Raw genomic sequence first — 27,798 nt, 5'->3', positions numbered from 1 at the left:
CCAGAAAGAAGAACACTGGGATGCCAGTTGGTCCATGGAAAATGAAAATGTGAATCGTGAGACCTTGATTTAAAGCTATGAGGCATTGCCTACCACCTGAAAAGGTAGGATCTAGGGAATAGTGATAAGACTTCACACTTTCTGTCTTGCCATAAAAGAACATTCAGGCTTGCAGAAGCAGAATATGCTACCTTCCCAAGGAGGCAAGCTATACAATCTAATACTAAGCCATGTCCAGCTTTCATGGTCAGGTTGGTATGTAGGTCAATATCATTATGACACCAACTTTATTAAAAAGAGCTATACTTTACATTAGGTTTGGGGAGAAAACACATTTTATCTCACTTTTTGTTATTTGTTTCTAAGTTGTACAGGTAGAAGTTGTTTAGCCCTTTAGAAAAGAAACAGTACCATCTTCAGATATAGTCTGATGAGGCTTAAATCAAGAGCAGAAGGCAGCTGGGGGCTGATGAATAGTTCAGAAACTAGAAATAGCTAATGTCCTTTACATCTAAGGAGTAACAGTCCCTGGAGAAAAGTTGCCAACCTCACCTTCTGGTGGCCTGACATTTCTTTCCCTGTCTCCATTCTGCTCCTGCTCACAATTCCGTAAAATTATTCCAAACCATCTTCGTAGACACTGACCCATCTCTCTCCCCATCAGTTTCACCTGGTGGCCTCATATTCTTCACAGAGCAAATGAGACACCAGTAACGAGAGCTTCTTCACTTCCTGCTTGCCTTCATCCCCCATCCAGAAAAGGAGCTTATCCACACTCACCATCACCTCTTTCCCTCATCTCAGGGGAAGGACAGGGAGGTCCCTCTACCCATATCCTGGTCTAGACTCTCCATCTGGCCTCAGGGTCCCTTCCCCTCCCAGCCATTCAAGCAACTGGCCTCAATTATTACCAATTCCTCTTCTGTGTGTTTAATCAATTTCCAAGGATTCCCCCCCTTAAGTATAATGAGTTTTGGTGTTACCTTTTTGTAAATTACCTCTGTGTTTCCTAGTCAGGTTTATTTAAAGAACCATCTTCACTGGCTCTGTGCAAATGCTAGCCTCCTATCTGCTCCTTCACTCCTTCTTGTATTACATCCAGCCTCTGAATCTACTTCTTCATTGGAACTGCTCTCGCCATGGTTTCTAATCACTTAGAATCACCATGTGTGCATGCGTGCTAAGTCACTTCAGTCGTGTCCAACTCTGTGTGACTGTACGGACAGCAGCCTGAGAGGCTCTCCTCTCCACGGGATTCTCCAGGCAAGAACACTGCCGTGGCTTGCCGTGTCCTCCTCCAGGGGAATCTTCCCGACCCAGGGGTCGAACCTGCATCTCTTGCATCTCCTGCATTGGGAGGCGGGTTCTTCACCACTGAGCCACCCGGAAGCCCTCAGAACCACCATACCTAGTATTAGTAGTTTCCTCCTTAGCCTTGACCTTGGGGAAACACTTGACATGGTGTTTTCCTCCCTTCTGATTCACTCTTTCCTCTAAGACCTCTGTATTAGCGTGCTCTCTCTCCCCTTCTATCCCCCCAAACGACCCCTTCTCCCCTTTTCCCTCTCTTTCCCCTCCTCCCTTCCCACAAGCTCTTTTGCTCCTGCATTTTGCTCCTACCTATCTATATATGCCTTCCAAGTCTCCTAGGAATATTCAGCTTCTCTGTCCCTTCAGATGTTTCTCAGAATTCTAGTCCTGGTCATTTTTTCTTACACTCTACCCAGGACCTCATCTATGTGGCCTCTGGCCCTATTTCAGAAACTCTGCCCTTCCAGCACAGAACCTTCCTCTGAGTTCCAAAACCATTATGCCCTGCTATCAGTGACACCTCAGATTCAGTATTGCCAAACCTAAAATAATCCTCTCTGCCCATGTCCCCTTACTCAAAATCTACTCTTTTCCCCAGATGTTCAACCTTGCTTATGGGAGCAATCATTGCCCTTGTCACACAATGAATCAGAAGTTCTTTGTGTGTGTGTGTGTGTGTGTGTGTTTCAAAAATACTTTATTCTCATTTCACACACAGCACCCAAAGTCAATTACACTAGTTTCCAAGAGGAATAACATATCCTGGGGTAAACAATATTTTACAATGTTATTTCTTGCTGTCTAGAGCAATGCATTATTTTTCTGGTTATTTGCCTGTCACTGTACTAGCTATTGGCATGGGGTGGGGAGATATATGGCTCGTGCATACACCAAAGAAACAGACTAAAGTAAAATATCCATTAACTTATTCATATGATCACAGTGTAGAAATGCTGCATATTGATATTGTAGAAGTAGTGTATGTGATGGGGCTTTGGGTTATTGGATGCGGTCTTGGTAACTTGAATTATACTGCATTATTTTACATAGTAAAGTATATTATAACTTCTCTACACTGAATGAAGTAACTTAAGAGCAACATCCTCCTCCTATATTTTATTCTGAAAATTGTGTCTTCTTCAAAAAATTGTGTCTTCTTTAAAAAAGTGAATATTTATAAAACCAGATCCTACTCTATCTGGGCTATATTTGCTTTATCGCACATTAAACCATCTAGACTTCAATCAATCCATCATATTTCACAGTGGCTTATAGACATCAGATACTTCACCTCTAAACACTTGACCATACCTCTTGTTAAGAAATTAAATAATTTTGAGGAATTTCATATATTGAAATATACAGATCTTCAGTGTATCATTCAAAGAGCATTTTAATTTTTCCACAACTCTGTCAAAGTGATTTTTTTAAACCACAAATCTGACGTCATTTCCTATCTAAATTCCTTCTCTAGTTCTACCCCAGACTTTTAAGGAAAGCGTAATTTCTTGGGCATGGTACACAAGGATCTGACACTACTTCTCCGCCCTCATTTCTTGCCATGGTCCCACTTCTCTGATTTCCTCTCAATCCCTTCTCACACAAGCACAGGTCACCAACAGTATGAGGTTCTCTGCAGCACATCATGTGCCTGCATGCTCCTCACCTTCTTAGATGCTGTTCTCTGTCCACAGTGCCCTGCTCTCTCTTTCATTTCTTCTAGCTACTTCTGCTCGCTCTTCCTTACTCGGTTCAGATTCCGCCTCCTCTGTAGGTCTTGCATGTCCACCCTCCACCGCACTGCAGACATAGGTGGATGCCCCTCCTAGGATTCCTAAACACCACGTACACATATTTGTCTTGGAATTTCTGCCTTTGTTTGTCAGTCATCCCAACCAGTCTGCAGCTTCTTGAGGGCAGAGAACAAACCCTGTGTCTCAGCCCTTTGCTCCCAGATACATAAATGTTCAGTAAATGTTTCTGGAAGGAAAGCCAACAGGAGGAAGGCAGGGGTATTAAGAAATGTCTGAGAATGAGTACCATTCAAGGGAAATGGCTGGATAGCATTAATTCAAGAAAACATTTACTATAAATTTAAAACCAAAAGGGACCATTTTGGTCTACACAGGCACTTGCCTATGGCCTCAGGAAAACCATAAATAAGATCACAAACCACTTTTTTTTTTTTCATTTTTAATTGTGGTAAGTATAGCATAAAATTTACCACCTTAGCCATTTTTAAGTGTACAGTTTGGTAGTGTTAGGGGCTTCCCTGGTGGCTCAGCTGATAAAGAATCTGTCCACAATGCAGCAGACCTGGGTTCGATCCCTGTGTTGGGAAGATCCCCTGGACAAGGGAATGGCAACCCACTCCAGTGTTCTTGCCTGGAGAATTCCATGGACAGAGAGCCTGGTGGGCTACAGTCCATTGGGTCACAAAGAATCGGACACAAGTGAGCGACTAACACTTTCACTTTCATGCTTTGGTAGTATGAGAGTTAATTATATTCACATTGGCGTATGCACACTTTTAATTATATAAATAACAAGGTTACATTTCCTTTTGTGAAAAGGAAAAGCAAAGGCATTAAGAAAGCTATGAATTAAGAAGGCTAGACTCTTGACCGGAGAAGACAATGGCACCCCACTCCAGTACTCTTGCCTGGAAAATACCATGGACAGAGGAGCCTGGTAGGCTACAGTCCATGGGGTCGCTAAGAGTCGGACACGACTGAGTGATTTCACTTTCACTTTTCCCTTTCATGCACTGGAGAAGGAAATGGCAACCCACTCCAGTATTCTTGCCTGGAGAATCCTAGGGACGGCGGAGCCTGGTGAGCTGCCGTCTATGGGGTCGCACAGAGTCGGACACGACTGAAGCGACTTAGCAGCAGCAGTAGCAGTAGCAGCAGATTCTTGACTAAAGTATAAGTGGTAGCCATGCAAGGACTTAACTGTTAGGGTTTCCCAGGTGGCACTAGTGGTAAAGAACCTGTCTGCCAAAGCAGGAGAACTAAGAGATGCCAGTTTGATCCCTGGGTCGGGAAGATCTCCTGGAGGAGGAAATGGCAACCCACTCCAGTATTCTCGCCTGGAAAATCCCATGGACAGAGAAGCCTGGCAGGCTATAGTCCACAGGGTCACAAAGAGTCGGACATGACTAAAACGACTTAGTGCATGCAGGGACTGCTTGAAGGATGCACCACTAACTACCTTGCAGCAGCTTCTAGAGCTGAAAGTGAAAGTGTTAGCCACTCAGCCATGTCCAACTCTGTGTGTGTGACCCTATGAACTGTAGCCCACCAGGCTCCTCTGCCCATTGAATTCTCCAGGCAAGAATACTGGAGTGGGTTGCCATTCTCTTCTCCAGGGGATCTTTCCAACCCACGGATCGAACATGGGTCTCCTGCATTACAAGTAGATTCTTTACCATCTGAACTACCACTAAAGCCCTCTAGGGCTGAAGGCAAAACTATCAAGTCACAGTGATCAGATGATGTTTTCTTCCAAAGAACAAGTGAATCAGACTTCCTTTATGGTGTTAAAATCCACGGGCTTTACACTTGACGGCGACACCCAGTATACTTTAGGCCTGGTCCTGATTTTCCAACTTATTATATATCGGTGATTCTAGAGAAACACAAAAGATCCAAATTATGCCATTAATTAAACAGCACACCATCTCACATCTTACCCAAGAAAATGAATCCTCATCTAGTTATAAATTTCTCTGGACTGGATTACTTGGCAGTCCTCCACAGCAGGTAAGAAAGAAGTTAAAAAGCTTGAAATATTTAATATATTGACAGTATCTGCATCCAGGCAGTTGATAGATTTGTTGCACCAATTCTAACATAGTCATATCATAGCACAGAGCAAGTCAGTACCCACCTAGAAGCTCTGCACCATATGAAGGACATAGAAAAGAAGTCAAAATGAATCAGCCCACAGCTATTTATTCAGACTCTAATATGGGCCATCAGTGTGTTAAATATTAATGAAAAGAAACTGAAAGTCGCTCAGTCTTGTCCAACTCTTTGCGACTCCATGGACTGTCCATGAATTCTCCAGGCCAGAACACTGGAGTTGGTAGCCTGTCCCTTCTCCAGTGAATCTTCCTGACCCAGAAATCGAACCAGGGTCTCCTGCATTGCAGGTGGATTCTTTACCAACTGAGCTATCAGGGAAGCCCAAATATTAATACTATATCATTAAAATTAGCATACTGACTCACATATTTCAGAAATTAAACTTTCAAACTATAAAAAAAAAAATCTGACTATAAGTAATAGAAACCAGGAGGTAAAATGATCGTATTTACTTCTTCAAAACTTGGAGAGAGTATAAACTGACAGGAAAAAACTACAACTGACTACACAGGCAAAGTCATAGAAAGAAAGAAACTAAAAGATTAGGGATGGTTGTTCAGAATTAGATGCTGATTTTCACAATTAATTACTATTTTTCTTTATCTGGGACTCCAGAAAATATTACCTGATCAGGCAGAAAATACTACCTCATCGACACTGGGGAAGGAAACAAAAATTAAGGAGTTAGGAGCTGTGGTTACATTCGCCATTGCCCTGAAAGGTGAAATGTCCTCATTCCACGTCTCTTGGTTTGTCTGCTTCTTTGCAGGCAGGCTTTCTCTGCCTTGGGATGCACATGACCCAAATATGTCACCCCTGAAAACCCTATTTTTCTATCCCCTCACATCCAATAAGGATGAACTAAAGCCTCTGAGACCCAATTTTAAATTTTTAAGTGGAAAAACTAATGACAGCTTAGGTCAAGTGTCTGTTACCTTTGACTTTTCCAAAAGACTAATTTCTAGGACTCCAGATATGATACTGTATTTTGATGTTCAACCCAGGTCACACAATGGTAAAGAATCCACCTGCCAGTGTAGGAGGTGCAAGAGATGTGAGTTCGATCCCTGGGTCAGGAAGATCCCCTGGGGAGGGAAATGGCAACCTGCTCCAGTATTCTTGCCTGGACAGTTCATGGGGTCACAAAGAGTCAGACATGACTGATCGTGCACGCAACACAAAAGCATATGACTGCAAAAATGCTTCGGTACCTACATAGCATTTTGACTCATCCAGTAGCAAAGTGAACTTATAGAAACATGATGTGAGAATATTCAGTTCCAAATTCTTAAATTACCAAGCCAATATTGTTGCTTTTCATCCCATCCAACAAGAAGCACATGCACTTCTTTTTTAAGTGAAGAGTTTCAAGCACATTTTTAGGATATTCAATTTATACTCTTTTTTTTTTTTTCCCCACAAGAGGTAAACTCATCTTTACTTACTGGAAAAAATCAGTCTGTGCAACTGTTCTCATCATCAGTGTGGGAGTCTTTATCTGGAAGGCTAAGCATTTATTGACTGCTAAGACTGTGGCAACACGCAGACAGCATAAACCACCATTTCTTACCCCAGATGCTTTGTTTTAGAGAATCAGAGCTGCTCTTGGTAACAAATGCCGGAAGGCACTGAAGTACCAATTACTAACTATTTAAGGACAATGCAATCTCCAGAATGGAATAAAGCTCACAATCATGAAAAAGTTGATTCTGCTGCGAGGAGTCAAGTAGATCCAAGCTCTCTCTAGCAAGCCTTTATAATCTGTACTAATCACAAGTTTCTTTGGGAATTCTTGTCTAGGGATAAGCTTAAACCATTAATTAAGTCACTGCATATGATGCTATCGTCATTCGCTCCTTGTTTATAATACGTACTTGTCTGCTGGTCTGAACATGGAAAATGGGATGCAGATGCCCAGGCTGCCTGCCTCTGCAGAACCCAGACTGCTGGGTGCTGCTTTGTTGTGGGCAAACTGTGTCCCCTCCACATTTCTATATTGGAGTCCTAACCCCCAGCACCATCGAGGCCGACGGCGTTTGGAAGACGGGGCCTTTAAAGAGTTAATCAAGTTAAAAGAAGATCACTAGGATGGGTCCTAATCCAACCTGACTGGTGTCCTTATAAGAAGAGGAAATCTGGGGACACACCGATGGAAGTTTGAGCTCCAAGAATGCTTGAGCACAGAGAAAAAGATAATATCAGGATACGGTGAGTCATGGCAGCCATGTGCAAGTTAAGAAAAGAGGCCTCAAAAGAAACCAAATTCCAGACCCCTTGATCTTGAACTTCCAGTCCTCAGGACTGCAAAAAGAAAATTAACTTCCGCCGGTTAAGCTACCCAATTTTTGGCGTTTTGTTATGGTAGCTTAGGAAACTAATTTGGTCCTCCATGAGAGGTTTTAATATCAGAGGATTCTCTAATCCTTTTCCTCAGGGTGACCCGTTCACAGGTCTAACTGTGTGTGACCCCAATTGAGTCTCTTTCAGATATGGAGAGAAACTGCAAGAGACATCCCCACGACACAAGGGGGCCCACGTCCCTCAGGGTGACAACTGCATGGAGCGGGTGGCGACTGCCTGCCATCTCTGAGATATACTCCCCAGTCTCACACAGCCCCTCATATTCCCTGGCGTTGTATACCTAGTTGCTCCACCTGTTTATAATACCTGTCTGACCTCTGTAAGCATTTGAGCCCCTGAAATGGTCTGCTCGGAACAAGGCTCCTGGAGTCACAGTGTTTCTACCACTGGTGCAGAGACAGTGATTAAGCATCCCAGGGAGACTTGGCAGCAGCAGGTCCATTAAAAACATTTCCTCTAAAGCCAGTTGACATTGATTTTTTTGGGATACAGCTCAGAGGACAAAACACAACTACAGAATCAAAGAAGCAATAATTCTTCTCTGGCTATTGCAATTACTGAAGCAGAGTCACCTTGCATACATACCAGATAACAAAAAGTGGGGCTATCCTCCCCTTTGCACTTACTTGTATAAAAATACAATCTAAGGAAGGAATATTTTTATATGTCCAAAGGGGGATATTGTGCTTTAGTATGAATTATGGGTTTTGAGTTGTTGCAGGGCTTTTTAGTCGATGGTTAAAAAGATTAACTTTGCCAAAAATAAGATTCATTAAAAGGTTGTTCTTTGCAAGTTTTTGATGCCACCCAGCACCATGTCAGTCAGTCCGAGGCTAATTTGTGGAAGTTGCAAATAATCCAAGGGGTGCCTCTAGAGATATTCTGTTAGTCCTGGAACCCAGACTACTCCCATGGTCAAGGAGAATCCCCACAGGGAAAAAGCCAAGATTGTTCTAGGGCTGTTAGAGCCACACAGAGGTCAACAGTAGAAGAGGTCTCTCTCTTGTTCTCTGTCTCTCCCTAACCCTCTCTCCTCTCCCTCTCATTCCACTCTTGTTCATTCACTGTCTCCTAAAGCAGACAGGAAAGATCTTCAGTTGGTGGAAAGGGTGGAAGACTCTGCAACAGAGTTCAAGGGCGGCTTTTGAAGGTGGCTGAGGACTTCCTCAGGACTTGCTGTCGAATCTCACTGGCACAGGCACTGGTGAGCAATAAAGCCAAGAGCCAGCATCTCAGCATTGATTTCCCCATAAACTAAGGATGCAAAGTTTTACTCGTTCAAATGGCCAAATATTAATTCAGTGGCTGGCTGGACAACGGCTAAACCCATACTTCCCATCAAACATGCACACAACAACCACTCTTCCCACATATACACACTAACCACCATTCTCACACACAACAACAAGCATACACACTGTCAAGTACCACGCACGCACAGATCATCAGCCAAAGCCCCACACACATACACATACGTCACAACAGTCATATTACAAAAATCCATTACAAAAATTCAGCCCTTACAAACAAGTTGAAAGAAATGTGAAGGAAAAAAAAATCAACAAAATCACCTCTATTCTCTATTATTCCCTTTGTTCTCTCAAAAGCCTCACCTCTGATTTTCACTAACCCAGATTTTGACACTGATTTTTGTGCAGAAGTGGTTAGTACATTTACTAGCAACCATTTTGTCTATCTTTTCCCTGTTTGTTTGGCCTGGTGGCTCCTAAGTAGGAGTCAGTGTAGGGGAGAAGGTCTGTTGTGATCTTCTTTGCTCAGGGTGCGCCTCAAGGCACAGCTGCACTTGATAACTAAGCACCAGCCCACATGCTCTCATCCGCCTTCATGCCCAAGCAATGGAAGCCTCTGTACTAATGGAACAACTCAGCGTCAGGTAATCAAGCCGTTTTGGAAGGGCTTGCATTATGCGCATTATGCGCGTTATGGGGAGTGAGAGGGGTGTTCAGCTTTTTCAGAAATAAAAACTGGACCCATTGCCTTCATCTAATTTGGAAAGAGATTATCCAAAAGCAGTCAACTCATGATTATACTAAACCTAATGTTCAAGCTGATGACCTTGAGCCCCTTTCCCCCTTCTGCTGACTACTGTTTCTGCTTCACTGCTCACTATCTTCCTTATCGATGTGTAGGGAGAAAGGTCACAGTGTTATTCATTCAATCCTTTTTGTTTTACCTTTGTAACTTGGCAAACGTTTGGAAAAGAAATAAGCCAAAATACATATGAGACCTAAAGATCACCTGAGAATTTTAATTATCTCTGTGCTCTTTGTCACCCCCCCACACACCAATTTGTAATTATTTGAGTTGGTTACATAAACCTTTCAATGAGATAAATATGTGTTTATTTCTTCACTGTGGGGTCAGTGCAAGAAATGCTCCAAGAAGGCAATGAAAGGACCAACAAGAGCTACTGCAAACGGCTCGCTAACCCACATCTGATCCGTATACACTCTTCCGCCAAGTTGTAGGCCATCCGCACCAAAGTTCTCAAAACTCAGTATCTCTGATAAGATTTGACATAACAGAGAACTGAGTTTGAATTGGATGTATGATTCTGTGATGCCATAATTGCACAGAAACTGTTGCCATCTCTGGCCACTGATAAACTCTATTCGACTTCAAAGAAAGTCACCTAAATTTTATGAACTTCAGTAGAAGCATCTGCCATAGATTCACACAACTGTGAGGTGAACAGATGGATTTTTCAAATTGTTTAAGAAGAGTTTGAAAATTATAATTTTTGAGAGTGATTAATGGAATCAAGGTTGGTGGGAGAAACATCAGCCACTTCAGATGTGCAGATGATACCACTCTAACAGCAGAAAGCGAAGAGGAACTAAAGAACCTCTTGATGAGGGTGAAGAAGCAAAGTGAAAAAGCCAGCTTAAAACTACATATTAAAAAAACTAAGATCATGGCATCTGGCCCCAAAACTTCATGGCAGAAAAGGGTAAAAGGTAGAAGCAGTGATAGATTTCCTTTCTTGGGCTCTAAAATCACTGCAGTTTGCGACTGCAGCCATGAAATTAGAAGACAACTGCTTCTTGGCAGGAAAGCTATGACAAACCTAGACAGTGTGTTGAAAAGCAAAAACATCACTTTTCCAACAAGAGTCCGTCTAGTCAAAGCTATGGTTTTTCCAGTAGTCATGTACCATTGTGAGAGAGTCTTTACCATTGTAAAGAAGGCAGAGCACCAAAGAATTGATGCCTTTGAACTCTGGTGTTGGAGAAGACTCTTAAGAGTCCCTTGCACAGCAAGGAGATCAAACCAGTCAATCTTAAAGGAAATCCACCCTGAATACTCTTTGGAAGGACTGATGCTAAAACTGAAGTTCCAATCTTTTGGCCACCTGAGGCCAACAGCCAACTCATTGGAAAAGACCCTGATGCTAGAAAGACTGAAGGCAGGAGGAGAAGAGAGTGACAGAGGATGAGACAGTTGAATGGCATCACTGATGCAATGGACATGAACTTGGGCAAACTCCTGGAGACAGTGAGGGATGGGGGGCCTGGCGTGCTGCAGTCCATGGGGCTGCAAAGAGTCAGACATGGCTGACTCTTTAATATATACAATATTAATACACTGATTAATACAATATTACACATTGTATATAGTATAAATAGATAGGTTGAAAGAGTATTAATGTTAATCAAGGATACTGTGCATTTATGCAATTAGACATTTCATTGTTAGGTGAAGAATCAATTGGGCTATACTTCATAGAATGTATTGACTGCCAATTAACTTCAACAATACTTATTTCACTGTTCAAATATAAAGCTTTTAGATTAATCACTGAAGAATTTTCTGAGGCTATGTTCCCTGTTTCAGTCAATATTTGCCTTCTCCATATTGTAACACTTTGGAAATTATCTTAAGCTTGACCAAGATTATTGACCCTACTTCATCCACAGTTAAAAAAAAAACATTTCCTTAATTTTGTAAGCCCCCTACACTGCTACTCATTTGTGAGTAATAGTTGTTGCTTGTGGTATAATGACTTCATTCTAAACAACATGGAAAAAACAGCTAAAGTTTTTTTCTGTCATCAGAGATCTCAGAGTCAAAAATGTATAATGGCTGGGAGTTCAGCATTTAGAGGTATGTGGAAGGAGATATGTGGAAGGCAGCTTGCTATTCCGTGCTTTTTCTAAGAATATTTTCCAATTCTGATGATTCTAGCTAAAAACTGGCTCAGGGAAGTTTGACGGCTTTAAATGAATAGATTTACTTCATGCACTAGGTCAATGTCTGAAGTCAGATCTTTATCCACTCACAATGATTTAAAATGTATTATCTATCTCAATGAAACTAAGCCATGCCGTGTGGGGCCACCCAAGACGGATGGGTCATGGTGGAGAGGTCTGACAGAATGTAGTCCACTGGAGAAGGGCATGGCAAACCACTTCAGTATTCTTGCCTTGAGAACCCCATGAACAGTATGAAAGGCAAAAAGATAGGACACTGAAAGATGAACTCCCCAGGTTAGTAGGTGCCCAATATGCTACTGGAGATCAGTGGAGAAACAAATCCAGAAAGAATGATGGGATGGAGCCAAAGCAAAAATGATACCCAGCTGTGGATGTGACTGGTGATAGAAGCAAAGTCCGATGCTATAAAGAGCAATATTGCATAGGAACCTGGAATGTTAGGTCCATGAATCAAGGCAAATTGGAAGTGGTCAAACAGGAGATGGCAAGAGTGAACATTGACATTCTAGGAATCAGCAAACTAAGATGGACTGGAATGGGTGAATTTAACTCAGATGACCATTATATCTACTACTGTGGGCAGGAATCCCTTAGAAGAAATGGAGTAGCCATAATGGTCAACAAAAGAGTCCGAAAGGCAGTACTTGGATGCAATCTCAAAAACGGTAGAATGATCTCTATTCGTTTCCAAGGCAAACCATTCAATATCACAGTAATCCAAGTCTATGCCCTGACCAGTAACGCCAAAGAAGCTGAAGTTGAACGGTTCTATGAAGACCTACAAGACCTTCTAGAACTAACACCCAAAAAAGATGTCTTTTTCATTATAGGGGAGTGGAATGCAAAAGTAGGAAGTCTGGAAACACCTGGCGTAACAGGCAAATTTGGCCTTGGAGTACAGAATGAAGCAGGGCAAAGGCTAATAGAGTTTTGCCACGAGAACGCGCTGGTAATAGCAAACACCCTCTTCCAACAACACAAGAGAAGACTCTACACGTGGACATCACCAGATGGTCAACACTGAAATCAGACTGATTATATTCTTTGCAGCCAAAGATGGAGAAGCTCTATACAGTCAGCAAAAACAAGACCAGGAGCAGACTGTGGCTCAGATCATGAACTGCTTATTGCCAAATTCAGACTTAAATTGAAGAAAGTTGGGAAAATCACTAGTCCATTCAGGTATGACCTAGATCAAATCCCTTATGAGTATACAGTAGAAGTGACAAATAGATTTAAGGGACTAGATCTGATAGACAGACTGCCTGGTGAACTATAGACAGAGGTTAGTGACACTGTACAGGAGACAGGGATCAAGACAATCCCCATGGAAAAGAAATTCAAAAAAGCAAAATGGCTGTCTGAGGTGGCCTTACAGATAGCTGGGAAGAGAAGAGAAGTGAAAAGAAAAGGAGAAAAGGAAAGATATTCCCATCTGAGTGCAGAGTTCCAAAGAATAGCAAGAAGAGATAAGAAAGCCTTCCTCAGCGATCAATGCAAAGAAATAGAGGAAAACAACAGATTGGGAAAGACTAGAGATCTCTTCAAGAAAATTAGAGATACCAAAGGAACATTTCATGCAAAGATAGCCTCGATAAAGGACAGAAATGGTATGGACCTAACAGATGCAGAAGATATTAAGAAGAGGTGGCAAGAATACACAGAAGAACTGTACAAAAAAGATCTCCATGACCCAGATAATCACGATGGTGTGATCACTCACCTAGAGCCAGACATCCTGGAATGTGAAGTCAAGTGGGCCTTAGAAAGCATCACTACCAACAAAGCTAGTGGAGGTGATGGAATTCCAGTTGAGCTATTTCAAATCCTCAAAGGTGATGCTGTGAAAGTACTGCACTCAATATGCCAGCAATTTGGAAAACTCAGCAGTGGCCACACGCCTGGAAAAGGTCAGTTTTCATTCCAATCCCAAAGAAAGGCAATGCCAAAGAATGCTCAAACTACCGCACAATTGCACTCATCTCACATGCTAAAGTAATGCTCAAAATTCTCCAAGCCAGGCTTCAACAATACGTGAACCGTGAACTTCCAGATGTTCAAGCTGGATTTAGAAAAGGCAGAGGAACCAGAGATCAAATTGCCAATATCCGCTGGATCATCGAAAAAGCAAGAGAGTTCCAGAGAAACATCTATTTCTGCTTTATTGACTATGCCAAAGCCTTTGACTGTGTGGATCACAATAAACTGTGGAAAATTCTGAAAGAGATGGGAATACCAGACCATCTGACCTGCCTCTTGAGAAACCTGTATGCAGGTCAGGAAGCAACAGTCAGAACTGGACATGGAACAACAGACTGGTTCCAAATAGGAAAAGGATTACATCAAGGCTGTATACTGTCACCCTGATTATTTAACTTATATGCAGAGTACATCATGAGAAACGCTGGGCTGGAAGAAACACAAGCTGGAATCAAGATTGCCAGGAGAAATATCAATAACCTCAGATAATGCAGATGACACCACCCTTATGGCAGAAAGTGAAGAAGAACTAAAGAGCCTCTTGATGAAAGTGAAAGAGGAGAGTGAAAAAGTTGGCTTAAAGCTCAACATTCAGAAAACTAAGATCATGGCATCTGGTCCCATCACTTCATGGGAAATAGATAGGGAAACAGTGGAAACAATGTCAGACTTTATTTTTTTGGGCTCCAAAATCACTGCTGATGGTGATTGCAGCCATGAAGTTAAAAGACGCTTACTCCTTGGAAGGAAGGTTATGGCCAACCTAGATAGCATATTTAAAAGCAGAGACATTACTTTGCCAACAAAAGTCCGTCTAGTCAAGGCTATGGTTTTTCCAGTGGTCATGTATGGATGTGAGAGTTAGACGGTGAAGAAAGCTGAGGGCCGCAGAATTGATGCTTTTGAACTGTGGTGTTAGAGAAGACTCTTGAGGGTCCCTTGGACTGCAAGGAGATCCAATCAATCCATCCTAAAGGAGATCAATCCTGGGTGTTCATTGGAAGGACTGATGTTGAAGCTGAAACTCCAATACTTTGGCCACCTCATGCGAAGAGCTGACTCATTGGAAAAGACCCTAATGCTGGGTAGGATTGGGGGCGGGAGGAGAAGTGGACGACAGAGGATGAGATGGTTGGATGGCATCACTGACTCAATGGATATAGGTTTGGGTAGACTCTGGGTGTTGGTGATGGACAGAGAGGCCTGGCGTGCTGCAATTCATGGGGTGGCAAATAGTTGGACACAACTGAGCGACTGAACTGAACTGAACAGCCAATGGTTAGATTTATTGTGAATTAATGCTAATGAACCAGTGAACAGTTCAGTTCAGTCGCTCAGCTGTGTCCGACTCTTTGCGACCCCATGAACCACAGCACGCCAGGCCTCCCTGTCCATCACCAACTCCCGGACAGTTTTATGCAAATAAAAAAGCTGACATTTATATTTTTCCATGTAGAATAACACTGGTAATATCTCACTAATGAGAAAATTAAAAAAAAAAAAAAATTAGTTAAAACTTTTGAAGTCTCAGACATTATTCCAGGTGCTTTATATGAATTATCTCATTGAATCCTCAAAAAGCTCCATGTTGCAAAATCGAGACATAAAAAGGTTGAGTAGCAAGTTCAAGGTCACACAGTTTTTAAGGGGCAGAGACTGGCGCTAAACTAAAATGTACTTAGTTCAGATAGCCTACGTTAAACTAGTAGGTTTTATAGCCTCTAAGCTGAATTGTAAATCACACTGCTACTGAAACTGTTTTGGATTAGCTCCGAAAGAACAAATTCTTATGCCATTAAACAGTTTTACTTCCCTCCCACCCTTCAACATTCAAAAAGCACAGGTGACATGCAGTCACCTTCTGAATTTCCTAAGTCTTCTCACAATTAGAGATTTTTTTTTTTAATTAACCAACATTAATTAGAAAACAATAGCATATATGAGAGTACATAGAATCATGGTGCAAAAGAATCACCTCATAGAAGCCAAGTCGACTTGAGAATTAAAGTAATTCTGCCTCGGCCAAGGGGATGAAAAGGAAAATGGAGTCAAGTAGTTTATAGTCTTATGTTTTTCGCCCTCAGATGACTCGTGTCACCTCACTCTTAGACATGTCTGTACACATCCCAGTCTATTCATCATTCAACAGCATCACTAAATCTTTCTTCAGTGAGATACCAAGGACCTATAACAAACTTCTCCCTCAAAAATACCAAGCCACTCTGCAATTAATTTAAAATCTCTTAAAGTGTCATTTCTCCCACAAATCCATTCAAAATTGATCACTGAGAAGCTACGGCTCAGCTATTCTTCACCCTGGACACTGGAGTTCAACAGCTACTTTTCCTAAATTCTAACCAACTTGTGTCCACCTACAAATGACACTCTTTAAATGTTGTATATCTTCAAAATTACGGCTGTGATAAATTATCTAACATTCCTATTCGATTTGCATCTAGTCCAATATCATTCAAAATTACCTTCTTGAGTAATAGCTACAAAACCGTATTATTATTAGAGCGAGGGGGGGGCTTCAAATTTCTGTCAGTATAAAGAGTTGTTCATAAAAAAATATTTAACACCTTCAAGAGGCACGCCGACTGATGAGTTAAATTTGTTGAATATTTCAAAATACACTTTTCTTATTTGTTGGATATTGGTTAACTGCGTCGCCGTATTGATTTTGTTTGTGAATGTGAAGCAACAACACCCATTCACACGCACCTTTCCTTCACACTAGGCTGTTCTTTTCTCAGTGATAACAGTCTGCTTTGCAGAGTACCTAATTGAACGGTAATATGAGTTTTAATAATAACACAAATAAAAATACCATCGACAGGTATTGAATTTCTTTGCTATTTAGATAGTTTATTGCATTTAATAAGAAAAATTATGTAGACATCAAGCACCTCTGGCTCTAAAATTGATTTTATTTGCCCTACCCTTTAAAAGTCTTAAATAGGCAGCATGTATCTTTTATATGAAATATAATTTGGAAGGTGGCATGTTTCCTTTTAATGCAACAAATATTCTTTGAGTGTTTGGCCAAGCAATAAGAAGCTTATAATCTTATAGGTTAAAAATAAAAGAACCTGATGATACATGAAATACTGACAAGATAAGACGCCATATGAACAAAACACAATGTGAGTCCTGGAGCGAGCAAGTGTGATCAGAAGATGGCATCAATACAGATAGGTTGTATTAGGAAATCATCTCAAAGTGGAGGAAGAAATAAAGGGAACTTATTAATTCACAGGCCTCAGAGGCCCAGACCCTGGCCACCGTTTAAGTGTGATGGTTGGTGATGGTATTGAGACTAGCTGCAATTCTCAAAAATGCTCCTAGCTCTGCAGTTCTACCTACCAGTCCTCTGAATGACTTCCTCATGTAAGCAAAATAGGCTGTGGTCGTTTGAGGCTATTCCCCCACACACCAGACAGGAGCATCTTGTCCCAGCATTCCCAGGAAAAGTTCTAAATTCCTTCTGATTGGACAGGGTCATGGCACCCGTGAACCAGTTATTGAATCTGGGAAAAACAGCTTCCGAATTGGATTAAATCAAACATGGTTTGTACCCCAGCTCAGCGTCGCCTCCCTACATACACATTGCTCCCTTATGGCAATCAGGGCTATTAGTTGATGCAAAGGGAAGAAACTGGCAGGCAACCAATGGCTTACTTTGACTGTCAAATTAATTATATTCAGCTAAATTTATATTGTCATTTCTATGTTTGCATATACAATGTAAAACTGGCGTGATGCCCATCTAAGGAAGCCGCTGATAACTCAGAGTTGGTGGCAGATTCATAATATAAGGTCCCCAATCTTCATGGAATGACAGCCAGTATTTCAAAGTCAAACAAAATCAGTTTCATTCTAAGTTCTGCCACTGCATAACCCCAAAGTAGTCACAGCTCATTGCACACCTCAGTTTCTTCTCAATACATTTCAATTCTTCTTTGTAAACTGGATATAAATGCCTTACCTTAGCGAACTATTGCAGAAATTGATGATGACAAAGGGAACGTACTTGGCCAGTGGAGATGGCCAAAGAAGCTATTATTATTACTGTTATTGATGTTATTATCCTCATCATCAAAATCTACATCATCACCCCAACCTTGAGCGGACAATGGTAACAGAGTCATAGATGGACAGACTTCTAGGGTAAGAAGGGTGCCTTAGAAATCAAATAATCAGCAGAGGCCTGTAGCAGAAGTTGACTGCCTTTGGTCTTCTCAGTACAAAACCAATGCTCTCCCTTTCAAAAATGTCTTTGAAAGGAATTTGACCATTAGCTGTGCAATCTAAGGCAATTTATTTAACCTCTTTAAAATTAGTTCCCTCATCTGAGAACATATGAAAATATCTAGTTCACAGGGTTAAATAAATTAATGTATGTATATGACACATTCCATAAAAAAATACCAAGTATTTTGCTACTATCGTTATAATTATTACAAAAATATCCCACTAGATACCAGGAGAAACAGTACTCTCCAAACCGAAAGTGCTTCCCTGATATTGTCTTGGGAACAGTAACGTTGTTGCCTTAAGATTTTGTTCACCATCCACTTGCATTCTCATTGAGACAGGGTTGAGAAAGATGAGACAGGAAAGCCATTTACAAAAGTTACCTGCAATGTTTGGGAAACAGAGTATGTGAACTGCACTGTTGCTCATCCATTGTATCTTTGTGCCTTACCATGAAATAAACTTGCTCTAATGTCTCTTCCTACTTATTAACCAAAGGACACAATAAAGAGCCGTTTTGTGAGAAAGCATGAAGGCAAGGACAGCATGTTCTTTGCAATGAAATTAAAAATTTTATTTAAAAGACAAATCCTTCATTCCAAAAATTTGAATGAGAAAATATTCAGCAAATAATTCTGGGTAGCTGAATTTAACGAAGTGAAAAATTCCCATAAAATATGTTCTTGGACATTTACTTTGTATCTGTTAAATTTTCATTCACTGTTAGCCATTGCCTCCAAGTTTTTGATTCTAAGATAGCTGATATAAAGAACAATGCATTTGATTCACAAATATAGAGAACAAAGTACTGGTTATCAGTGAGGAGAGGGAATGAGGGAGGGGCAAGACAGGGTAGGGGAGGAAGAGGTGCAAACTACAAGGTATAAAATAAGCTACAAGGATATATTGTACAACAAAGAGAAAATAGTCTATGTTTTATAATAACTATGTGTGTGTTAATTGCTCAGCTGTGTCCAATCTATGTGAGTCCATGGACTGTAATCTACCAGGCTTCTCTGTCCATGGGATTCTCCAGGCAAGAATACTTGAGTGGATTGCCATGGCTCCCTTCAGGGGATCTTTCCAGCCCAGGGATCGAACCTGGGTCTCCTGAATCGCAGGAGGACTCTCTGCCATCTGAGCAGCAAAGAAAGCCTCCATTATAATAACTATAAATGGAGTATAAAATTGTGAATCACTATATTGTATACCTATAATATATACTATACAGCAACTATATTTCCATTTGAAAAATCATAAGGAAGAAATGTATTGATAAATGCATTTATTATTCAAAAGACACTATCAAGAAACTGGAAACACAATCCACAGAATGGGAGATGATATTCAGAAATCATATCTGACAAGGGAACAGATATATGATATATCTTCACAAATATGAAGATATATGAAGATGCATTCTTCATACAGAATACATAAAGAACTCATACAACTTAATAAAAAGACATATAACCCAAATTCAAAATGGGCAAAGAACCTAAATAGACATTTCTCCAAAGAAGATAAACATACAGCCATAAGCACAGGTAAAAATGCTCAATATCATTAGCCATTAGGGAAATGCAAATCTAAACCACAATAAGATGTCATTTCTTACCCATAAGGATAGCCTGAATCAGAAAGATAGACAAAAATAAATGTTTGCAATGATATGGAAATATTGGGACTCTCTTACACTGCTGGTGGGAATGTAAATGGTACAATCACTTTGGAAAGCAGTTTGGAAGTCTGTCAAAAAATTAAACACAGAGTTACCATTTGATCCAGCAATTCCATTCCTAGGTATGTATCTAAGAAAACAGAAGCATATGACTAAACAGAAACTTATATAGGAGTGTTTACAGCAGCATTATTTATAATTGCCAAAAATGTAAATGATGCAATGTCCATCAGCTGATGAAGGAAAGATAGACTGTGGAGTATCCATACAATGGAATATTATTTACCCATAAAAAGGAGTGAATTATAAATACATGCTATAACATGGATGGATCTTGAAACCATTATGCCAAGTGAAAGAAGCCAGACACAAAAGGGCATGTAGTATATGATTCCATTTCTATGAAATGTCCAGAATAGGCAAATACATGGAAACAGAAAAACTAAAGGTTTCCAGGGTGGGGGAGCAGAGGAAATTGAGAGTGACTGCAAATGGGCATAGAGTTTCTTTCAGGAGTGATGAAAATGTCTGGAATCAGATTTTAGCTATGGTTACATAACTTTGTTAATACACTAAAACCCACTGAACCATACACTTTAGAAGTACGTATTTTATGGCATGTAAGATTTTTTAAAAACCAATTTTAAAATGTAGCCTTTATAATACTCTCCCATCTAACTTAAATAAGGTAAATACCCACTTTGTGTAGATTTTGGCCTATTTGTCGCTAAAACATTAAATGATTGTCAAAGAAATGATGGCTTTTTGCAATATCATTTTGCATATTTACACATCAACCTGCCCTTCTAATATACTGCTTCTTCCATTTTAAATAACTACATCTTTAAGAGACCTTTTAGAATCAATGCTTTGGCCATGCATAAAAATCTAATGACTAGATTTTTAGACAATATAGGAGATGGTATTCATTGGGTGAAGCCTTAGGTCATAGTCATAGGTGGCCATTTTAACTGTGACTCTGCTGCTTGCTGTGATGGTGGATGCTTTAATGTTGCTTACCCCCCTTTCCACATTTCTCCAAGGCCACCTGCTGTGTTCCAATGCATCCATCCTAGCAGGACTTGGTAGAACCTTGAGGAAGAGGGGATAAGTTCAATAAGCATTTTTGATGATTTCTCTATACAACGGCATGCCTGTTTCTATGCCTATTACCATTAAAAAAATCTGTAAAGTTTGTTCCTGCTCTATTATCAAAACAATCTAAGTTGTAGTGCATATACACAATAGTATATGCAGTTCAGTTCAGTCGCTCAGTCGTGTCCGACTCTTTGTGACCCCATGGACTGCAGCACGCCAGGCCTCCTCGTCCATCACCAATTCCCAGAGCTTGCTCAAACTCATGTCCATCATGTTAGTGATGCCATCCAACCATCTCATCCTCTGTCATCCCTTTCTCCTCCTGCCTTCAATCTTTCCCACTATCAGGGTCGGAGTTTCAGCTTCAAAATCAGTCCTTCCAATGAATATTCAGGACTGATCTCCTTTAGGGTGGACTGGTTGGATCTCCTTGCAGTCCAAGGGACTCTCAAGAGTCTTCTCCAACACCATAGTTCAAAAGCATCAATTCTTCAGCGCTCAGCTTTCTTTATAGTCCAACTCTCACATCCATACATGATAACTGGAAAAGCCACAGCTTTGACTAGACGGACTTTTGTTGACAAAGTAATGTCTCTGCTTTTCAATATGCTGTCTAGAATGGTCATAGCTTTTCTTCCAAGGAACAAGTGTCTTTTAATTTTATGGCTACAGTCACCACCTGCAGTGATTTTGGAGCCCCCAAAAATAAAGTCTGACACTGTTTCCACTGTTTCTCCAACTATTTGTCATGAAGTGATGGGACCAGATGCCATGACCTTCATTTCGTGAATGTTGAGTTTTAAGCCAGCTTTTTCACTCTCCTCTTTCACTTTCAAAAAGAGGCTCTTTAGTTCTTCTTCACTTTCTGCCATAAGAGTGGTGTCATCTGCATATCTGAGGTTATTGATATTTCTCCCAGCCATCTTGATTTCAGCTTGTGCTTTATCCAGCCCAGCATTTTGCAAGATGTACTCTGCATATAAGTTAAATAAGCAGGGTAACAATATATAGCCTTGATGTACTCCTTTCCCGATTTGGAACCAGTCTGTTGTTCCGTGTCCAGTTCTAACTGTTGCTTCTTGAGCTGCATACAGATTTCTCAGGAGGCAGGTAAGGTGATCTGGTATTCCCATCTCTTGAAGAATTTTCCACAGTTTGTTATGATCCACACAGTCAAAGGCTTTGGCGTAGTCAATAAAGCAGAAGCAGATGTTTTTCTGGAATTCTCTTGCTTTTTCGATGATCCAATGGATATTGGCAATTTGATCTCTGGGTTCTCTGCCTTTTCTAAATCCAGCTTGAACATCTGGAAGTTCTCGGTTCATGTACTGTTGAAGCCTGGCTTAGAGAATTTTGAGCACGATTTTGCTAGCCTGTGAGATGAGTACAATTGTGCAATAGTTTGAACATTCTTTGGCACTGCCTTTGTGTCATTGTACAAAATGAAGCAGGGCAAAGGCTAACAGAGTTTTGCCAAGAGAACGTACTGGTCATAGGAAACACCCTCTTCCAACAACACAAGAGAAGATTCTACACATGGACATCACCAGATGGTCAACACCAAAATCAGACTGATTGTATTCTTTGCAGCCAAAGATGGAGAAGCTCTATACAGTCACCAAAAACAAGACCGGGAGCTGACTGTGGCTCAGATCATGAACTTCTTATTGCCAAATTCAGACTTAAATTGAAGAAAGTTGGGAAAACCACTAGACCATTCAGGTATGACCTGAATCAAATTCCTTATGATTATACAGTGGAAGTGACAAATAGATTCAAGGGATTAGATTGAATAGACAGAGTGCCTGAAGAACTATGCACGGAGGTTTGTGATATGTCTAGGAGGCAGTGATCAAGATCATCCCCAAGAAAAAGAAATGCAAAAAGGCAAAATGGCTGTCTGAGAAGGCCTTACAAATAGCTGAGAAAAGAAGACAAGTTAAAGGCAAAGGAGAAAAGAAAAGATAAACCCATTTGAATGCAGAGTTCCAAAGAATAACAAGGAGAGATAAGAAAGCCTTCCTCAGTGATCAGTGCAAAAAAAATAGAGGAAAACAACAGAATGGGAAAGACTAGAGATCCCTTCAAGAAAATTAGAGATACCAAGGGAACATTTCATGCAAAGATGGGCACAATAAAGGACAGAAATGGAATGGACCTAAAGGAGCAGAACATGTTAAGAAGAGGTGGCAAGAATACACAGAAGAACTATACAAAAAAGATCTTCATGACCCAGATAACCACGATGGCATGATCACTCACTTAGAGCCAGACTTCCTGGAATGCAAAGTCAAGTGGGCCTTAGGAAGCATCTCTACGAACAAAGCTAGTGGAGATGATGGAATTCCAGCTGAGCTATTTCAGCCTAAAATATGATGTTGTTAAAGTGCTGCACTCAATATGCCAGCAAATTTGGAAAACTCAGCAGTGGCCACAGGACTGGAAAACGTCAGTTTTCATTCCAATCCCAAAGAAAGGCAATGCCAAAGAATGGACTATTACGCCTCTATAAAAAAGAATGCATTTGACCTAGTTCTAATGAGGTGGATGAATCTAGAGCCTACTACACAAAGTGAAGTAAGTCAGAAAGGGAAAGACAAATATTATATACTAATGCACATACATGAAATCTAGAAAGATGGTATTGATGAACCCATATATAGGGCAGCAACGGAGAGACATAGTGAACAGACTTTTGGACACAGTGAGGGGGAGAAAAGGTGGCATGCTTTGAGAGAGCAGCATTGAAACATATACATTACTGTATGTAAATCAGATAGCCAGTGAGAATTTGCTGTATAACACAGGGAACCCAAAACTGGTGCTCTGTGACAACCTAGAGGGGTGGGGTGGGGAGGGAGGTGTAAGAGGAAGGGGACAGATGTGTACCTATGACTGATTCACGATGATGTATGGCAGAAAACACTATAATATTGTAAAGTAATTATCTTCCAATTAAAAATAAAAGACTGAAAGACTGTAAAAAATCTAATCCTTAAAAACATATAGTAAATTTGACTAGGCTAAGTAAAGTTTTAAAACATAATTCAGGACTTATGATAGGTTTTTATATGCTAATGTGAAGTGTGCATGTCCAAGGGAGAATATATCATGTAACATTAATAGAGCATCTATTAATTTTTATTGGAACACATTTTGGGAAATGCTGCTGTAAGATTATGCCACTGAGGATTCCACCAGACTAAAAACACAAGAGTAGAGAAGGCAGTTAATTTTGCTTTGAATATGGGGACTAAGATTTGACAGTTTATTAGGAAATGTTCAGATTCTCTGTTTAAAAAGCTGCACAGCCTCATCAGGATAAGGCAGAGGAAAGAAGTTAGACTGTATCAATCATTCTTTAAATCTCAGATTCTTCATGTGAAAATAAATCTGCAGGGCTAGATGATCTTTAAGTTCCTACTAAGAGGACTCTCTGACCCTAGTACTAACATGTCACAAATACGGTACCATTTGATGCTAAGAAATTTCCTCCAGTTGAATATTATCCTCAAAATTATCTTGAAAACAATAATATACCTACTTTTTCCCCCTAAATATGCCAACAGGAATAGATCATGTCCTTTTTTCTTTCAGAAGTAGCCACTGTGAGCCAGGCTGGGAGAACAGTTAGGTTAGTTCCTAAGCTAACAGAACACTTGGGCTGCAGTTAGGTTCTTTTTGTTTTTTTTAAATAAATTTATTTATTTTAGTTGGAGGCTAATTACTTTACAATATTGTAGTAGTTTTTGCCATACATTGACATGAATCAGCCATGGGTTTACATGTGTTCCCCATCCTGAACCCCCCTCCCACCTCCCTCCCCATCCCATCCCTCTGGGTCATCCCATTGCCCCAGCCCTGAGCATCTGTCTCATGCATTGAACCTGGAATGGTGTTCTATTTCACATATGACAATATACATGTTTCAATGCTATTGTCCCAGAACGTCCCACCCTCACGTTCTCCCTCAGAGTCCATAAGACTGTTCTATGTGTCGGAGAAGGCAATGGCACCCCACTCCAGTACTCTTGCCTGGAAAATCCCATGGATGGAAGAGCCTGGTAGGCTACAGTCCATGGGGTCGCTAAGAGTCGGACGACTGAGCAACTTCACTTTCACTTTTCCCTTTCATGCACTGGAGAAGGAAATGGCAACCCACTCCAGTGTTCTTACCTGGAGAATCCCAGGGACGGCGGAGCCTGGTGGGCTGCCGTCTGTAGGGTCACACAGAGTCGGACACGACTGAAGCGACTTAGCAGCATGCATCTGTGTCTCTTATTCTGTCTCGCATATAGGGTTATCATTACCATCTTTCAAATTCCATATATATGCATTAGTATACTGTATTGGTGTTTTTCTTTCTGGCTTACTTCACTTTGTATAATGGGCTCCAGTTTCATCCATCTCAATAGAACCGATTCAAATGTATTTTTTTAATGGCTGAGTAACATTCCATTGTGTATATGTACCACAGCTTCCTTATCCATTCATCTGCTGATGGACATCTCGGTTGCTTCAATGTCCTGGCTATTGTTAACAGTGCTGCGATGAACATTGGGGTACATGCGTCTCTTTCAATTCTGGTTTCCTCGGTGTGTATGCCCAGCAGTGGGATTGCTGGGTCATATGGCAGTTCTATTCTCAGTTTTTTAAGGAATCTCCACACTGTTCTCCATAGTGGCTGAACTAGTATGCATTCCCACCAACAGTGTAAGAGGGTTCCCTTTTCTCCACACCCTCTCCAGCATTTATTGCAAATTACTAGAGCTAATCAATGAATATAGTAAAGTTGCAGGATATAAAATTAACACACAGAAATCCCTTGCATTCCTATACTCCAATGATGAGAAAACAGAAAGAGAAATTAAGGAAACAATACCATTCACCACTGCAACAAAAAGAATAAAATACTTAGGAATATATCTACCTAAAGAAACAAAAGACTTATATATAGAAAACTATAAAACACTGATGAAAGAAATCAAAGAGGACACAAATAGATGGAGAAATATACCGTGTTCATGGATTGGAAGAATTAATATAGTGAAAATGAGTATACTACCCAAAGCAATCTATAGATTCAATGCAATCCCTATCAAGCTACCAATGGTATTTTTCACAGAACTAGAACAAATCATTTCACAATTTGTATGGAAATATAAGAAACCTCGAATAGCCAAAGCAATCTTGAGAAAGAAGAATGGAACTGGAGGAATCAACCTGCCTGACTTCAGGCTCTACTACAAAGCCACAGTCATCAAGACAGTATGGTACTGGCACAAAGATAGAAATATAGATCAATGGAACAAAATAGAACGCTCAGAGATAAACCCACGCACCTATGGACAACTTATCTTCGACAAAGAAGGCAAGAATATACAATGGAGAACAGACAATCTCTTTAACAAGTGGTGCTGGGAAAACTGGTCAACCACTTGTAAAAGAATGAAACTAGAACATTTCCTAACACCATACACAAAAATAAACTCAAAATGGATTAAAGATCTAAATGTAAGACCAGAAACTATAAAACTCCTAGAGGAAAACATAGGCAAAACACTCTCCGACATAAATCACAGCAGGATCCTCCATGACCCACCTCCCAGAATATTGGAAATAAAAGCAAAAATAAACAAATGGGACCTAATTAAACTTAAAAGCTTTTGCACAACAAAGGAAACTATAAGCAAGGTGAAAAGACAGCCTTCAGAACAGGAGAAAATAATAGCAAACGAAGCAACAGACAAACAATTAATCTCAAAAATATACAAGCAACTCCTGCAGCTCAATTCCAGAAAAATAAATGACCCAGTCAAAAAATGGGCCAAATAACTAAACAGACATTTCTCCAAAGAAGACATATAGATGGCTAACAAACACATGAAAAGATGCTCAACATCACTCATTATTAGAGAAATGCAAACCAAAACCACAATGAGGTACCATTTCACACCAGTCAGAATGGCTGCTATCCAAAAGTCTATATGCAGTTAGGTTCTTAAAGACAGTTGTCCTGGTGAATGGGATATAAAATCTCAAATGGATTTCAGAAACTGAGAAAATGTTTACTGTTGGTTTAATTCCACTTAAACCCAAGATTTTTTATTCGCTATTTACCGTTTTTCTCTAGACTTCCTTTCATTTCTTTAGCAGTTTAAAATACTGACCACAACTGAAAGTAAAATGAGGGTATCTTTTGTTTTATATCTATTTAATGATTACAATAGCAAGATATACATATTAAAGAGACATCAAAAAATACTACAAAGTTTAGAAAAGATCTTTTGGTCACTTATAACTAATTCTTATCTAAAGGCACTTATTCAAGAACTCCATTTTTTTTTTTACAAAACTTCTACATTTTAGAGGTTGCTTATTCAATTATCCCAAATTATGGTCAATCTTCAACCTTTTTGGAAATGTAAGTTCACTGAACCCTCTGTTTCCTGTCAATACATCAGGAGCACATTAGGAGGGTTCTTTTTTTCCCCACCCCCACCATTTCAAAACTGGCTTTAAATATTCATCAGAGCGCCATGCAAAGGGACTGGAGTGAGAGCCTGCTACATCTAAGAGTGGGTGTTGGGATGCCCTGAGAGAAAAGGGACCCACCCACCAGGGCAGCTGGGGTGCCCTGGGATTAGGGAACAGAGAGAATTCCTCTCCGGAGGGTCCCATGGGCCAGCTGGGAACCAGCCCTCCCTTCGAGGCAGATCATCGGGGAGGGGACTCAAGAGGAGCACCCGCGGTGGCGGTGCTGGGCGGTCACGTCCTCAGTGGTACTGCCGGTGACGGGGGTAGGCTAGGGCCGGGGCACCCTCCTTAGGGGAGGGCAGTTGGCTGGGGTCCTCCAGGAACGGGGGTGCATTGCGAACTGCTAGGTGGGGTGGTGCATGAGAAGGACGAGGGTCAGAAAGACGACCCCCATCATCGCCGAGCCCACCATGTCCAAGGGGCCGCTGCGGGCTGCCAGCACCGCCCGGGTCAGCGCTCCACCGGTGAC

At 40.8% G+C, this 27,798-nt stretch overlaps 1 long non-coding RNA gene across 1 annotated transcript in view; it reads right to left on the bottom strand.

Annotated features, from left to right (window-relative positions):
• The window catches only part of LOC145511091 (uncharacterized), a 277,792-nt gene that overhangs the window by 216,937 nt on the left and 33,057 nt on the right, over positions 1–27,798 (bottom strand). The window lies entirely within an intron of this gene.

This window comes from Giraffa tippelskirchi, chromosome 6 (assembly GCF_054371585.1).
Source record: "Giraffa tippelskirchi isolate mGirTip1 chromosome 6, T2T-mGirTip1v1.2.pri, whole genome shotgun sequence".
NCBI classification, from domain to species: Eukaryota; Metazoa; Chordata; class Mammalia; order Artiodactyla; family Giraffidae; genus Giraffa; species Giraffa tippelskirchi.
The sequence above is the reverse complement of the archived record's forward strand: the minus strand, read 5'-3'. Positions and strand labels throughout refer to the sequence as shown.